This window comes from Phascolarctos cinereus, unplaced genomic scaffold, assembly GCF_003287225.1.
Source record: "Phascolarctos cinereus isolate Bilbo 61053 unplaced genomic scaffold, phaCin_HiC Scaffold_2;HRSCAF=192, whole genome shotgun sequence".
NCBI classification, from domain to species: Eukaryota; Metazoa; Chordata; class Mammalia; order Diprotodontia; family Phascolarctidae; genus Phascolarctos; species Phascolarctos cinereus.
Genome location: NW_027555625.1, coordinates 163,173,233 through 163,189,183, shown reverse-complemented (window position 1 = coordinate 163,189,183; position 15,951 = coordinate 163,173,233). Strand labels below are relative to the sequence as shown.

The 15,951-nt window shown below is 38.3% G+C and overlaps 1 protein-coding gene across 6 annotated transcripts in view; it reads left to right on the top strand.

The window, feature by feature from the left end:
* Window positions 1-15,951, top strand: part of MACROD2 (mono-ADP ribosylhydrolase 2) — a 2,138,630-nt gene that overhangs the window by 1,388,521 nt on the left and 734,158 nt on the right. The gene's annotated exons all lie outside the window — the stretch shown is intronic.

The following is a 15,951-nucleotide window of genomic DNA, read 5'->3' as shown; positions in this document are numbered from 1 at the left end:
GGGAGCCAGAACCCAATATGCTTTTTTGAGCCTTAATGGAAAAGTATCCACTCTTTGGCTCCTCTAGATTTAAGAGATGCTTTACGGCTATGCCTGCAGCTCCTTTGAAGTTCAGCATGAACAAGAACCAGACTTCTCCATTCCAACTGCCAATGTTTGGATGGCTGCTCTAGCATGATGCTTCCATGATGGTTCTGTACTTCGTGAGACCACCTGCTAATATTCAGGATGAAAAGAGACTTTGGATAAAAATATGAAAGTAAAGCTTGTGTTACTTTGGGGAAAACAGATCCAGATGAGGTTTCTAAAGGTGTAGAAATCACCAGATACCCATTAAAAGTTTGAATCCACTTCTACAGTCATCTTAAATGGATAGATTTGTACTTCCCTAATGGACATTTCAGATATGGTACATGCCTTCTGCCCTTGGACATATGTGTGTTAATACATTTAACCAGAAGGCCAGACATGATACATGCCAATGGAATTTTTACTGAGAAGTGAAAAGCAAAATAATTGTAGTCCATTTTATGAGAGCTGATATAGTTAATAGAAATTAAGTCCAGAAGGAAACATGGCTCCCTAGAGTAAGGGAAAGTGGGAAAAATAATCTTGTCTGTACAAAATCTTGAATTCAACTTCCCAGGTAATATGTTTTGTTTGAAGCACAGAAGGAATTTGAGACACTGATTTGTTGGCTGGAAATCTGAAGGAAAATTTATGTGTAGCCTAATCTAGCTGTGGGAATTTATATATTTATTCATTATTTCTCTGTTATCAATGTATAAGGATCAGAACATATTTCCTTCAAATCACCCTGCCTCCCTTTTCTTTCTGTCCAAGCTGCCACACTTCAGTCTCCTAATTGAATCCCTCATTTGCATTTCAATCCCTCTCTTCAGTTCTAACTAGCAAAAAAAAAAAAAGAGGGAGAAGTTCTGTTTTTATTAATCATATACATTTTTGGCAAATGTTTTTATCACTACATCAGTCCAAAATCACAGACATGACTTGGAGGGGAAAAAGAGGGCATTTTCCAATGGTGATGCCAAGAGAAATGCTTGCTGTCAGATTTTAAATGCTGACAGATTTTAAAAGGTGTGACAGTCATTGCTGTACAAATCTGAGCTTGCCAACATAGTTATCTTATGTACCGTGTTTGGGAACCAGAGCAAAACAGAAAAAGATGTGTGCTGCTCAATTCCTTGTTTGGGGAGATTTTGTTTCCCTTTTATTCTCTTTTCTTTCCTCCTTGATATTTCCAATTGCTAGGCCAACTCCCTTTGAAGCAGCCAATCAAAATGAGGTGATTATGTTTCTTTCCTCCCCTTCTTCTCTGTGAAATTTCCTTCCTTCTCTGAGAGTAGTGTTTTTTATCCAGGTCACAATATTTCTACTCATTAGAGTCATTATTTTTCTGGCAATCTCAACTCCAACATGTACTATTTGTATGATTATGATCAAGTCATTTAATTTCTCAGTGCCTTAGAAAACTTTCTAAGACTTTAAGTTGCTAAAAAGTTGCCCATGAGTTTTAGTAGAAGTGCCTTCCTCATCTTAACTTGCCTACAGTAATTAAATCATAGATCTGTACTAATTTTATATATATATATATATATATATATATATATATATACACACATACATATTATATATATAAAATACATACACATACACACATAGCTTGGCAGTCTTCTTAGAATTAATCTAACTTTATTTCTTTATGTGTATTGTTTTGCAGCAAGATTTGTCCCAACTGTATCACCTTCAAATAATATTTATGTTTTCATGCATAGACAACTGAAGTTTCAGCTAGTAGTTTGTCATCAAATCCCTTACTTTCTTGAAGATAACTGGATAAGTAACACAGATATTGGGGGGAGATAACATTAAAAAAAAAAAAAACAACTAAGCATGCATGGATGAAGTATAATGGTCGTGATCTCTTGCTCTCATGACCCAAGAGGGCCTACTAGGCAAGAAAAATGACAATGGCTAATCAAAGAGAGAGGTGCTACCTCCTTGTAAAAACTCATAGTCTCCAGTATGGAGGCAAAAGTTCTCTGGCTATTTTAGCTTATGCAATGAAATGAGAGCCAACCAGCAGGATACAAGTAGGGAACCAAGCCAAAAGTCAGCAAGACTCAGACTTGACTTTCTTGTATTGTTGATGCTGAGGGCCAGGGTGTCAGTTTCCTTTCTACTCAGTCCAGTCTGAACAAATTCCAGGATTAATTATTGGAGAATTAACTATTTATAAAAGCAGCACAGATCAAAACTTTACTACCTCTTTTAGGTCTGGGTGACTTCTCAAATACTAGTACTCCTGGATAATGTGACATAGCTTCGATCAAAGGTGCTGCACTTGCTTCAGACCATCAAATATAATAATACTGTTGGTACTGGGAATGGGGTGGCAGTCTGTTTTCCAGTGGTACCACTCTGAGACCCTATGATAATCCTCTGTTTCCACTCAAATGCTGCTGACATTTTCTGGAGGAAATAATACATTATTGACTGGGTCTACTACAAACATATGTTATACAATCTCCACTGGACCTTCAATAATGCATACCAGTGCTTTTAATCTTCTTGAAATTGACTCATTGTACTACTTCCTCTGCCCATAACATATGTTCCAAACCTTTTCTCCTGTTCCAAACTGTCTCCGCATATTTCCTTTCCCTTCTTGCTAAAAGAACTATACTAAAATCCCCCTGAAAATAATTAAGACCATTGGTAGAAAACTCCCATTTCTCCTCTTTTGTACTTCAAATCCCCTCAATGTCACCCCCACCCTGCACACAGAAACCCTCCTTTTTTGCTCTGGTTTCCAAATAAGAAGTGGTTCTCTTTGCCAACACCATCCCCCCCACTTGTATCCTAGACTCCATATCTTTGATCTCTTTCAACAGTATCCCTTCCATCATTCTCTCTCTCCCTGTAATTTTCAGTCCATCCTCATCAGCTATGTGGCAGAGTGGGTAAAGTGCTTGGCCTGGAGTCAGAAAGACCTGAGTTCAGATTTGTTCTCAGACCCTAAATAGCTATATGACCCTAAGCAAATCATTTAACCTCTATCTCCCTCTGTCTCCTCAACTATAAAATTGGAAAATATATATTTGTAAAGATATATGTGTGTGTACATATATTACATATATTTATTTAATAGAGTACCTGACATATAGTAGATGCTTAATAAATCCTTGTTTACTCCCTCCTTCTCATTTCCTTTGGTACTTTCTCTTCTGCGTTAAAGTTTGCAAAGAACTACCCCATCCTAAAACAAAAGAAAACAAAAGAAAACAAAAAAACAACAACATTCACTTGATTTTATCATTCTACACTTCTTTTATAGCCAAATTCTTGGAAAAAGCTGTTTACATTTATTGCCTCAAAGTTCTCATTTCATACCTACTCCTTGATGGCTGAAAATTTAAGATTTTGACCTAATCAGTTAACTTAAACTGTTCCCTCCAGGGTAAACAATGATCTATTAATTGATAAATCCAAGATCATTTTCATATTCCTAATCTTTCCTGTCTTCTCTACAGAATTTGATACTGCTGACCATCCCCTCCTTTCAGATACTGTCTATTCCCTGGTCCCCTCTCCTATCTCTCATTCTACCTACCTGGACACTCATTCCCAACCTCTTTTGTTGTATCCTTGTCCCATCACCTTTGACTGAGTGTGTACTACTGGGCTGTGTCCTCTTCCTACTCTTTTCTCTCTTTCTGATCTCATCAACCCCATGGGTTGAACTATTATTTCATTGCAGGCAACCTTCAGGCTTATATATCTAGCTCTAGTCTGTCTTGTGAACTCCTCTCCTAAATCACCAATTGCCTTTTGAACATCTGTGTCCCCAAGGTATCACAAACTCAACATGTCTAAAACTGAAAATATAACTTTCCCTGACAAAACCTCCCTCTTTTTATTAATTCTCTTATTTCTGTTGAAGTCACTACCATCTTTTCAGGTTTGACATCATGCATTTGTCACTCTCCCTTAACTCATCAGATCCAGTGGCTGAATCTTGTCAATAATGCTTTTAACCTATCTCATTTATCTATCTCATCTCTTTCTCTCCACTTAGGGGCCAGCACCCTAGTTCAGGCCCTTACAACTTCATTTGGATTATTGCAACAGTTTCATAATAGGTCCCCCTTCTCCAGTCTTCTCTCTTTACTCCATACTCCAGGCAGCTACCAAAGTTATATCCTTAAAGTTGAAGTCTGACCATGTTACTTCCCTACAGAAGAAACACCATTGGTTCTCTGAGAACGCTAAGCTTAAATACACACCACTCTGTTTGGCTTTTAAAATCCTTCAGAATTTGACAGAACTGACACCATACTCTCTGGTTTCTTTCAGTAGATCACCTCTTTTATCATTCTCTCTTTTCATCCCCTAATTTTCAATTCATCCTCATCAGCTATGTGGCATAGTGGATAGAGTGCTTGGCCTGAAGTCAGAAAGACCCGAGTTAAAATCTGGCCCCACACACTGAATAGGTGTCTGACCCTGGGCAAGTCATTTAAGCCAACATTTCCAGGTGTATTTTATATATGTCTCCTTCACACTGTTCTAGTTAAAATATCTTACTTATTGTTCTTTATACATGGTGTTTCATCTCCCACCTATTTACTTTTGTAGAGGTTGTTATCCATGCCTAGAATGTCCTCCCTCCTCACCTCTGCCCAATAGAAATCTTACCTTCCTTCAAAACTCACCTCAAGTGCTACATCATACAGGACTCTCTATCCTATAATTTGATTACCATTCACCCCCAAGATTGCTTTGAATACATTTTATATTTATTTGTCTGTGTATGTGTTGTGTGCCTCAAAAATTAAAGATATGAACTCCTTAAAGGCAAAGATTATTTAGTTTTTGTTTTTGTATCCCTAGTGAATAGCATGGTGCCAGGTGCCATAAGTGCAATAGGAGGAATGCAGAGCTGCTCATTGAATGAATGAATGAGTGAGTGAACAGATGTGTTTACTCATAGAAGTATTTTTAAAGCTTTCAATAAAACAACAACACTGTTTCATCAGAATTTTACATAGACAGTCTAGTTCGATTTCTAGGTTGCTTACTTTGGAAATCTTGGTGGATAACGTAGAAAAGTCTTACCTCACTTTATGAAATGAGGAAGAACTTGCACAGGCACTCTCAGAAAAAGTTGTTGTAAACACCCAGAGCAGTGTTGGGTTTTTAGTTGCATCTGCAAAATATATTAAGAGTTTTTCTGTGATTTCTTGTCCCCTGATCAATTACTTAATGACTTTCCTTTTGCCCTTTCTGCTTGTAAACAATAGTATCTCAAGGTCAAGCTTAAATAAATATTTTCAGTTCTTGTTAGAAAGTATGTCAAAAGTGATTTTGTTGCTGCTGGAGAAGCAAAACATTTTTTTCATTCTCTCAGATAACACTTTTCATATTGTGTTCATTATTAATTCATGCAACAAGCATTAATTTACCAACCACTATGTGCCAGGCACTATGCTAAGTGCCAGGGATACAGCAACAAAACCAGAGAGAATCCCTGCCCTCAGCAAACTTATATTCTAACGGGGTTGGGGAGAAAGGGCACTAATACAGATAAAGAATAAAAATACAGATTAAAAAAAATAAAAATTATAGAAAATAAAGACAACACCATTTCTGGAGGCCACTAGCAATTGGGGAGCACACAAGCAACTGGAATCTTAGGATGAGGCTGTCATGCAGTGTCACTGGAGCTGAACCTTGAAGGGAACTAGGGGTTCGTGAGGCAAAGGGGAATAGGGAATGCATTCTAGGCATAAGGAATGAATATCTTGTGCAAAGAATGAAGAAAGGAGATAGAGGAGATAAGACTCAAATGTCATGTAATAGGGAATTTTAAGTACATAGTCTGGCTGGAGGATGGAATGTGTGAAGAAGAGGAATGTGCATTAAGCTTGGAAAGCTAAGCTGGAGCCAGATTATGAAGGATTTAATGCTTAACAGAGGAAATTTTATTTTTGATGTTTGTAAAAATCCATATGAATTAAAAGGAACAATTATTAATCTTTATAGGCTACTCATGAGTGCTTTAATTTCATTACAGTGACATATGTGAACCCAGGGGTGGTCAATAATAGTTTTTTGATGGGCCTGGATTCAGGAAGTCTTGAGTTCAAATTTGAACTCAGACTTACTAGCAGTGTGACCGTGGGCAAGTCACTTAACCTCAGTCTGCCTGAGTTTCCTTATCTGTAAAATAAGGGTAATAATAGCACCTACTTCCCAGAGTTGTCACAAGGATTGAATGAGATAATATTTGCATAAACACTTAGATATTATTATTATTAAAATGGCATCAGTGACCAGTGAAAATAACAGGGTATGGATTCCAAATCTGGCTCTGTCATTTGTCCCATGTCACTTTGGACAACTTATTTAACCTTTCTGGGCTTTGGTTTCATCATCTATAAAATAATGAGGTTTAGCTAGATGGCCAGTAAGGGCCTTTCTAATCCTAAGTCTATAATTCTATGAATAACCTGTTTAATCAGTTTTCCAGTTCACCTCTAATGTCTTCTTAATTTTAGATCATTTAAAGATGGCATTTAGAATCACAGGATTATTGATGTAGACATGGAAAAAAATTTAGAGATCATCTAATTTAACTTCCTTATTTTACATTTGGGAAACCAAAGTCCAAAGACTAAGTAGTCTGCCTAAGGTCACACAGATAGCAAATACCAGGACTAGGACTTCTTCTCTGGTTTCTCCCAAAGTCTCATGTTTTCTTTAGGGTTCTACACATTCACCCTTTTCCCTGGTGTACACTCTCCTTCGCTGACTTTTCTGTTTACTGTTCTCCATTCCCATTTATCTAGATATTTATTTCTTCCCATGCTCTTTAAGAAAGCTGGAAAGAGAATCTGGAAAGGAATTTACTAAGATGCATGTGGATGTCTATATTTTCATCTCATCTTAGTCTTCTTGGACAGTAGTGTCTAAGAAGGGAGGAAACTGGCTTCCTTTCCTTGACAGATCCATGTAAACCTAGGATGAACTGCCGCATCTAGATTTATCTACATCCTTATCTTCTGGTCCCATGGAAGAGTTTGATTGATGAAGGGAAGGAAAAAAAAAAACCTGAAGTAAATATGACTTGCGCACAGCCCATTTCAGATTCTATGCAGAGTATGAAATAAAAAGGCAAGGTTTGGAAGAAATAAGAGGGGCTTTACATATATAGGAATTGTTCACTTTTTAAAAACAGGTTTAAGGAACTCTACAATTCAATGGACTCTCTTCTTGATCAGTGCCAATATTTGAGACCCATAGGGACAGGCACATTCAGCACTCAATTAAAGATTTTCCTGCAAAAGACCTGCCAAAATTTGGTTTAAAGCAAAGAGCTTTCCCCCTGCAAAGAGTTTGAGGACCACTTGGTTGGATGATTCCTAAATTATTTTCCAACTTAAATACTCTAACCTATAATTAAAGAATCTCCTGATTGGATCAGGCTCAACTGAAACCCAAGAGAATTTAGATCCAGCTTAGAAATGTAGACACTCTACAGCCAGTTGACTTATTGCTTTTGATTCTTGACTTGCTGCTCAGCAAAATTTCCCCTTACTGTCCTCTTAAATAAAGTCTCTTTGCTTTTGTCACCAGCACAACAAAACTCACTTTCTTATTACTTCCTTATCCTTAATTGTTTCACTTTAGGGCGTTCATTTCCAGGTCCTTAAAGTGTTCCACATTTAATAAGCTGAAACTGTATTCATGCAAGCAAAATAGTTGACAATTCTTAACTACATAACAGTATCTCTTTTTGTCAGACGTAGTTTTTTTTCACATAAATAACAATTTATTTGCTTCTGGCTAGACTTACAGGCCATGCCAAAAGAGTTATATTAAGTCTGTAAAAATTCCAATTCTTTTAAAGAATGGCACAGTTAACTACAGTTAAGAATTCAAAAATTTCGTCTTCAGTGGGTTCGTCTAAAACATGAATTTGAAAAGACTATGCATAGTTTTCCCTATTTTCCACTTAGAGTCACTTTCAAAAGTGTGTAGGACAAGGCACAGATAATCCAGCTGTAACTTTGCTTTAAGCCAAGAGGATATATAAGAAACAGGATTTATGCAAAAGCAAAATGGGGGAAGGAAAGGTCCATTGTCTTTAAAAATATTCATAAAATGATCTCTTTAAATATCAAATACTCTGAGTGCATCTAAAATATGCTTTTGAACTCATAATTTTTCCTCCTCTAATCATTCCTCCTTCCAGACTTCTGTGTTCACTGTCAAGCATGCCTCTATCTTCCCAGTCCCACATCTGTCTAATCCTAGATGTCATTTCTAACTGCTTACTCTCTCATTCCTCATACCTAATCTGTTGCCAAGAGCTGCTGATTTGAGCCTTTGTAACATATCTCACATATACCCCTTTCTCTGACACTTCCATCACCCTGTTGCAGGTTTTCATCACCTTACACCTGGAATGTTGTGTTAGCCTGCTGGTTCAACATTCCTCAGGTCTCTCCTCATTCCAATCCATCTTCCACTTAGAGTGACTTTCACAAAGCCCAGATCTGACCATGTCACTCTTTTCCCCTCTCCCTCATTCAATAAATTCAACTGATTCCCTATTATTTTCAGGATCAAATACAACTTTTTTTTTCCCTTTGGGCCTTCGTAGCCTGTCCCCTTTCTGACATTTCCACACTTTTTTGCATTTTACTCCTCTCCAATTACTATGATCCAGTGACAGTGGGCTTCTTGCTGTTTCTTGGACAAGATGCTCTGTCTCCTGATTTTGCATTTGCGCTGGCTGTCCCCCATGCCTAAAATTCTCTCCCTCTTCATCTTTGACTACTGGTTTCCCTAGCTTCCTTCAAGTCTTTGCTAAAATCCAATTTTATTCAATAAGCCTCTCCTGGCGCCTTTAATGCTAGTGCTTTCCCTCTGAAATTATCTCTAAGTTATCCTTTATTTATCTTGTTTGTACATGTTTGTAGTGCAGTCTCCCCATTAGATTCTGAGGTCTTTGAGGGCTGTTTTTGCCTTTCTTTGTATCCCCAGCCCTTAGCATAGTGTCTGGCTCCAAGCAAGACCTTAGTAAATATTTGTTGACTTGACTATTCATATACAGTCTTTGAGGACGCTGTTTCTGAGACCTTAGGCTCTGCTAGGTTAGTCAGTCATTCAATCAGTCAGTCAATTAGTCAGTAGGCAGTTATTAAGTACCTATTATGTGCCAGGTGCTATGCTGAGAACTGTGGCTTACAAAGACAAAAAATACCACTGCAGGCAAAGAGCTCACGGGGGGAGATAAAAAGCAAACCAATATGTACAAACAAGCTACTCGTCAGATAAATAGCAAATAAACAATGGAGAGAAGGCACTAGAATTAAGAGAGACTGGGAAAGGCTTCCTATAGAATATTAAATTTTAATTGAGACTTAAATGAAGCCAGAGAAGCCAGGAAGTAGAGATGAGGAGGAAGGCCATTGTAGATATGAAGGGAAGTCAAAGAAAATTCCTGGAGTCAAGAGATATAGTGTCTTGTTTATGGAACATCAAGGAGGTCAGTGTCACTGGGTCAAAGGGTATATTTGGGGGTGAGGGTGTAAGAAGAATGAAAAGTTTTGGGTGATTCTAAGTTGTAAAGCACATTGAACATCAAACAAAGGTTAATCTATTTGATTGTGGAAGTGATAGGGAGACACTGCAGTTTTGAATAGGACAGTGACATAATCAGGCCTGTAATTTAGGAAAATAACTTTGGTGACTGAATAGAGTGGGGATAGACTTGAGGCAAGCGAATCACCAGCAGGCTATCACGAAGTCCAGATATGAGATGATGAGGGCCTTCGCCAGGATGGTGGCAGTATCAGAGGAGAGAATGGGGTACATTCAAGAGGTGGTACACAGGAGAAATTGACAAGTCTTGGCAACAGCTTGGATATGGGGAGAGAATCCAGGATAACTCCTAGGTTGGGAGTCTGAGGGACTGGAAAGATGGAGGTGCCCTTGATAGTAATAGGGACATTTGGAAGGGGAGAAGGTTCAGCAAGAAAATTAATGAGTTTAATTTTAGATATGGTGACCTTTGTTAGAGATCTTGTACCTTCTCTTGTCTAGAACTAGGTCATCATACTACTTCCTGGCCATTCCAAACCACAGTGACATGGCTTTATCTTCATCTTTCCCTTTCCAATTCTCGTTCCCCTTTATGTATAGATTTTCCTCTATTTTGGTTAACTCTTTGACAATAGGGACTATAGCTCTTGTTTTATATCTCTTGTATTTAACACAGTTATTGACTCATAGTAAATGCTTTATAAATGCCTGCTCATCCATCTGTCATCCATCCATCCATCCATCCATCCATATGTGGCACAGAGGAAACAGCATTGAATCTGAAAGTCTGATGTCCTCGGTACCTGAGCTCTGCTATTAATTACTTATATGACTTTAGGCAAGTTACATTGTCTATTGGGGCCTCCATTTTCTCTGAAATAAAATAAACTAAATGATGGCTAAGGTAACTTCTAGTTCTAAATCCTAAATCTACTATGCTGAGTGAATAATAATAATATTAGCAACTGACATTTTAATAGCATTTTAAGGAGTATAAAGTGCTTTAAAAGTATAATTTCATTTGACCTTCATAACATAACAACCCTGTGAGGGAAGCACTAGAAAAGTGAAAGAAATGTGTCCATAAATACAAGACAATGTAGATGGATCTTTGGTTAAAATGAATATTACCACAACAACTTAAAAGTTCTTTTAAATCCTTGTGGCTATTATGCGTTTTTTTTTAATGAAGTTTATATTACCATCCCGTTCAAAGTACGATGATCATTTCTAAAAGTAAATGATACTGCAGTCTTTGACAATAGGAGTACAGCTTGGCTCTCTGACAGAAGGGTCTGAGAGGAACCACCTATCCTTTTCTGTACTTCAGTTAGAAAGCTCTTAGCCACAGCAGCCAATGGTTCGGAAAATCAAGTCAACTTATTTAACTCCTTAAACAGCCCTAAAGTTCATCTTAGTCTAAGAGGAGAATAAAAAAGAATCGTGTAGTCTATAGCTAAATTGGGCCTTTCAGTGATAAGAGAGAGAGAGACAACATAATTGTAGTTATTTGTGGGCTATAAAGTGAAATTTCATGTCTTCTCTGGATAACTGACTTTTTATGAATGGAACAAAGTAATATTTTTGTGAGACATCTTCCCTAATGTCTTGATGTCTCTAAATGTTGCTTAATAGGTTACAGTTACCCCTCCACCTTTGCTTTTAGATTCTTGTTATAAAGTTGAAAGGTTCTAATGCCTATATGTTTGTTGTATAAACACAATAATATTTTGATAGTTCTTTCAGTTCCATTTCAAGACTGCAGAATTTGCCCCCGGAAAGGAGCTTAGAGCTCATCACCCAAACCCTCAATTTAAACAGCAAGGCCCAGAAAATTTAAGTGACTTGCTTAAGGTTGCACAAGATTCTTTGACTACAGACTCATTGTTCTTATACCACCCAGAAGAGCCACGAAATTTTGTCCAGGGATGGATTGGAAGAAATGATGTGAGGTCACTTCCAATTCTACCATGCTGTGCCTTATGAATCTTCTAGCTTGTAAGTAATCAATCAGGCCCCTTGATTTCACAAGTGATGGGCCCAGAGAAGCTGAATGACTTTGCAGGGGTGGGGAATCTGCAGCCTTGAGGTCACATGTGGCCCTCTCAGTCCTCAAGTGCAGCCCTTTGATTGGATCCAAACATATCAAAGGGCCACATTTGAGGACTTAGAGGGCCACAGTCCTAGAGGGCCACATGTGGCCTCAAGGCTGCAGGTTCCCCACCCTTGGTCTAAGTTTCACACAACTAGTTATCAGGAAAACTAGATGAAACAGTGATTCCAGATGTGTTACTTTTCAACCTTCCCCCAAGGGTTCTCTGGTAACATTAGGGGGGTGGGGGCTTTAATCTCTGCTGTTGCCTTATTTGGCCACTTAAAAGACAGATTAGCTTTTACAAAGGAATTGTAAAATTGTACTTCAAATGTATAACTAGGGGGGAAAAAAACCATCCATTTTCTCCTCAACAGCTGGGAGACATAATCCCCCTACATCACCTCTGTTTCTGGAGAGGGGAGAGGAATTGGTTTACGTCTTAGCTCAGTTCCTATGTAGCATTAGTACAACCAAGTACTAAGATTCAATCTCTCCCTGGGTTGGCATTCAGCCACTCTGACTTCTCAGGGACTTCCTACTGGGCTAGTTGCAACATTTGGCCTGGAATCTTGGGATCAAAGGTTACTAAACATCTTCCCCCATCATGGATTCCATTCCCTGCTCTTAGTACTAAGAACAAATAAAACAAGACGAAACCCCAATCCTAGTTTTAGAAGCCACTCGGACTCGGGGGGAGAGGAAACTGACCCTCAAACACTTTCCCCTTACTGCATGGTGTTCGTGAAGTATCTGCTCTTAGTGAATGAGCCGGTGATCCCCAGACACCACAGGAGATACTGCCCCAATCAGGTAGCTTTAAAGATACAGCCAGCTTCATCTATACAAACAATGTAAAGAGACATGTCCAAACTGTGTGGAAGGCCAATCTAGAATACTATGCCTGCACCAGGCCTCCTGACTCTTAGAATCAGGATTCTGGTACCTCCCATGTGCAGCCTCTGTCTTTGGAAGTCTGGGAATGGGCCAAACCTCATTATACAGATATAAATCTTGAGTCTTCTCACCAATGAAAGTGATATTTATCAAAGCAATCTATAAAGCTTTTACCACTTCTAAATAACTAAGCCAGTCAAAAAGATATGTTTTTGCCAGAGGCAAAAATTTGAATCCTAATTTATTACTTCCTCATTTTTTTCAAGCATTAACAAATATTTTTTCTTCTCCAAAGTAAAAATGCAAAAGTAGACATAATTTCAGTTTTCCCATTATGTATGTAGAAGGGGGAGAATAGTCTCCTCATTTATTTTCATTTTTAATGAAAAAAAACCACAATATGCTTCCTAACTGGGATGGTGAGAGGGAATAGTTGAATACTGTTTAAAAATTTAAGAAATATACAAATATTTCATTGTTGGACCCCTTGCTTAAGCCACTTTGTTGTTGTTGTTTAGCTGTTTTTAGTAAGGTTTGATTCTTCATGACCTCATTTGGGATTTTCTTGGCAAAGATACTGGAGTGGTTTACCATTTCCTTCTCCAGCTCATTTGACAGATGAGGAAACTGAGGCAAACAGAGTTAAGTGATTTGCCCAGGGTCACACAGCTAGTAAGAGTCTGAGGCCAGATCTGAACTCATGTCTTCCTGACTCAAGGTCCAGTGCTCTGTCCACTGTGCCACCTAGTTGCTCACCTTAAGCCACCTTAGCCCTAGATTTAAGTTTGAAGCACTGTACTTAAGCTGTTATATACCAACAAGGCTGGACACTCAGCAATGCAAAATCTCAGAGTTGTAGAAAACCTCCGAGTCCATCTAGTCTGAATTCCTCCTGAACCAGAATCCCCTCCAAAACATAACCATCATGTAGTCAGTCATCTGGCTATAGCTCTCCTTGTGGGCTACCTTCCCTACTTGCATTAGATGATTGACTTATCTAATGGATATCTACTTCCTCAGATTTAAGGTTTAAAGGTACTTTGTTGGTCTACACTCTTAAAATGATAGCTCAAGAGATGCCGGTGCTAATTCACCTGACTCCATACAGAGGAGCAAAAAGGCACAATTGGCTCATAGCAAAGGCATTCACTACAATGGCATAGCAAGAAAAAACATTTTCCCCACATCCCTGGAATGTACTCTTCCACAAACAGCCACAATGGAAAGAGTAGGACACATTCTGAGAGTGTACTAGTAGTGTTGCATACATGCAGCAAAGGCAATTCATGCCTCTCCTATACTTCCTTACCTCAGTTATCTGCTCCTTACTTTCTATAGTTATATCAAATGAACTGCACCTGGCTGGGAGTATGAAAGAATTCCCCTTCCCCAAAGCATTGCTAGAAGATGTCTAGTGAGGGGAAACCATTTTCTTTTAAGGTAATCCACTCCATTTTTACATAGTTATAAGCTGCAAAAGCCAAAGATGCTCCTCTCTACTCTTCATTTTGACATCTAGAGTCTACAAGGAAAATCAGTGTTTTGGGGAGATGTTAAGAAGAGGCAAAACTTTGAAATGAAAATGCATGTGTTTGGTTTTTTTTTTTTCAGTCCTTTGTCCAATACTCAAATGTCTGTCATTACTACTTAGGTGATTTTTGTCTTGTTTTTCATTTCAAGAAATATATATTTAGCCTGAAAGGCTCTAAAAAAAGAATATGCCTATTTCTCATTGTTACTGGTAGTTAAAATGAGAACATATGTAAAGTGCTTTGTAAACCTTTGTTACTGTTGTTGTTCAGTTGCTTTCAGTGGTATCCAACTCTTCGTGACCCCGTTAGAGGTTTTCTTGGCAAAGATAGTGGAGTGGTTTGCCAATTCCTTCTCCAGCTCATTTTATAGATGAGGAAACTGAGGCAAACAGGGTTAAGTGACTTAACTAGGGTCACATAGTGACTAAGTGTCTGAGGCCAGATTTGAACTTGCAAAGATGAATCTTCCTGACTCCAGACCTGATGCTCTATCCACTGTGTCACCTAGCTTCCTTGTAAACCTTAAAGCTCTATATAAATACTGGTTTTTATTAATTATTTTTTAAAAAGAGTTTACTTCATGGAGCCATGGATGGAGTAAAAGCTTCTAGATTGCTTTGCATTCCTTTATAAATGAGAGGAATCTGGTTGGAAACAGTTGAAACACTGGCACTGGAAAGGAGTCTTCAGAAGGAAAAAAAAGGAGAGAGGCCAATGACAAGGAGTTTCCCTAGGAATGATAGGATAATAAAATTTAAAGCTAGAAGGGAGCTTAGAGATCCCCTTCATTTTACAATGAGAAAATATATGACTAGGGAATTTAAAGTGTTGCCAAAGGTTGCAGAGTAAATCAAAACATTAGGATTCAGAACCAGACACCTGACTCCAAAAGCCTCAATCTTTTCACCAGATCAGTGGAGCCCTAACTCTACCCTCCCCTCAGGAAACAATCCAGCTCCCCTGGGGTGGGGTAGAAATACACTTGTTAACACAAACCCTACATTCTATTGAAAAGTCACTGCCCCATCCTGCCTTGGCCAGCTCATGTTCTCATGACACCTCCATCTCGGATAATCACTGATGACTTGGAACTGACTATAGTGGAAACAGCACAGAGGCTTGATTTGAGAGAGCCTGGGATCCTGGCTATGCTATAATTACTGTGTGACCTTGAGTAAATCACTTCTCTTATGGTTTTAAGACTTATCTATAAATTAAGGCATCTGGTCTAGATGATCTCTAAGCTTTCTTCTACCTTCAAATCCTAAATTCCATTTCTGGGAAAGTTTATAGAGGGAGGGTCTAGGGACAGTGGGGAGGAAATGAAGAATATGAGTCCCTTATTAATAGAATATCTCCTGGGCATCACAAATTAAAACTCTGAAAAAAAAAGGTTTTCCATAAAAAAGTTTGTTTATACAAAATGAAGTCCTACAGTACTTTCTATTTACTTCTATTATACTTCAGGTATGTCATGGGTTAAATAGGCTTGCCTGGGAAGCCAACCACCATGGAAACAGGCAATCAACAAGCATTTATTAAATTCTTACTATGTGCCAGTTGGGACAGCTAGGTGGTACAGTAGATAGAGCCTAGAGTCAGGAAGACTTATATTCCCAAACTCAAATCTTCCCTCAGATACTTACTACCTGTGTGACTCTAGGCATGTCACTCAACCCTGTTTGCCTCAGTTTCCTCATCTGTAAACAGATCTGGAAAAAGAAATGGCAAACCAATCCAGTATCTTTGCCACAAAAATTGCAAATGGTATCATAAAGAGTTAGACACAACTGAAAT